General features: G+C 36.0%; 1 protein-coding gene and 1 pseudogene across 1 annotated transcript in view; one reads left to right on the top strand and one right to left on the bottom strand.

Moving 5' to 3' along the window:
• Positions 1-1,568, bottom strand: part of MEI4 (meiotic double-stranded break formation protein 4) — a 170,152-nt gene that overhangs the window by 106,208 nt on the left and 62,376 nt on the right. The window lies entirely within an intron of this gene.
• On the top strand, positions 95-213 carry LOC120595133 (uncharacterized; annotated as a pseudogene).

Below are 1,568 nucleotides of genomic sequence, written 5' to 3' on the forward strand. Positions count from 1 at the left end.
AAAAAAAAAAGATGAAACTGATAAATGAATTCATTTGTTTGGCCATACTGAGAGGATGTTTACAACCCTGTCAAAGGGTCTGAAAGAAGAATCAGTCTATGGCCATGCTACTCTGAACATGCCCGATCCAGTCTGATCTCAGAAGCTAAACAGGATCAGGCCTGTTTAGTACTTGGATGGGAGACCACCTAGGAAGACCAGGTGCTGTAGGTGTAAGAAAAAATTAAAAAATAAAAAATAGACTAAAAAAGAAGAATCAATTTATAGGTACGTAGAAAACCAAGCAAATGAAAAAAAGTAAGATTATTATTAGGAAAAAAGTTGTGAACAAAGGAAATGAAATCATTGTATATTATGCCTCAATGCTAAAAGTTTTCATATTTATAATATAAATATGTAATTTTCATTTAACCAAAATATTGTGATACGATAAAAACTATGGAAAGTAGGTGGAGGAGGGAAGCTATATATGACATAAATTTTTATCTTCTATGATATGAAGTGAACAGATAAAAAAGGAAATAATTTGGGGTGGTACTGAGGAGCTGGGTGGTGTGTAGCAGGGCTAACTCTGTTATAATAAATGTGGAATATTATTGACTTTAAAAAATACATTCACAGGTTTCCAATTCCTGGAAGTAGACTTACTTATCTCTATTCCTCTAAGTACAACTAAAATCCCAGGGCATTATATATAAAACAAACCTAAGAAGACTAACTAGCCAGCTATGCAGCTTAAGACCAAAGGAAGGACAAAGTGGTATGTTTCCTGGTTTTCTTTTTGCCTCATATTTTGAGCTAAAAAACCCAATTACACAGAAATGCCAACAGACATGGAGAAAAACAAAAAAAAATAAACAGTAACAAAAGCATGCTCTAAGGACATTAAAAAGGTAGCCTAGCAAGATGGAAAGCTTTAAAAAATATGACCTCCCTAATGCATCCAACCACCACAGAAAAAATCTGTGGCCCACCCCACCCACTCATGCAAGTCCAAGTGGAGAGCCTAGACTTTCACCCTTACCAGGTTATAACAAGATACCCTAAACCCACCACTAGACACTGTGTTGAGCACTGAAGATATAAATTGATTAATGCATGGCATATGGCCACAAAGACCCTGGATTTCAATGGAGGATAACAATAAGTCAGTAACTACTGTACAATGTGATATGCACTATCATGGATTTATATAAGGGATATTTAATCAGCAAAAAGAAAAGAAGAAGGCAGCAGGGTAGGAGATAAGGTTTCTTTGAGGAACTAATCCTAGAGTTCAATTTGTAAGGATAGGTAGAATTAACCAGATGGAAGAAGAGTATTCTAGGCCAAGAGACTGACAGGTACTAAGGCACGGAGGGGAGGAATAAAAGAGAAAGTAATTGGAAAACTACAAATCATTTGTCCGACAGGAGTGAAGTGCTTAGGATGGAATGAAAAAAGATAATACCAGAGAGGCTGGCTAGGGGCCAGGCAGAGAAGAACATTATGGGCTGTGGTGAAGAATGTATACTTTCTTATAAATTCATGAGGAGTCACTGAAGGATTTTCACCTTTTTTTTTTTTTT

The sequence above is a fragment of the Pteropus medius genome, unplaced genomic scaffold (genome assembly GCF_902729225.1).
Source record: "Pteropus medius unplaced genomic scaffold, Ma_sr-lr_union100, whole genome shotgun sequence".
Lineage (NCBI taxonomy): Eukaryota > Metazoa > Chordata > Mammalia > Chiroptera > Pteropodidae > Pteropus > Pteropus medius.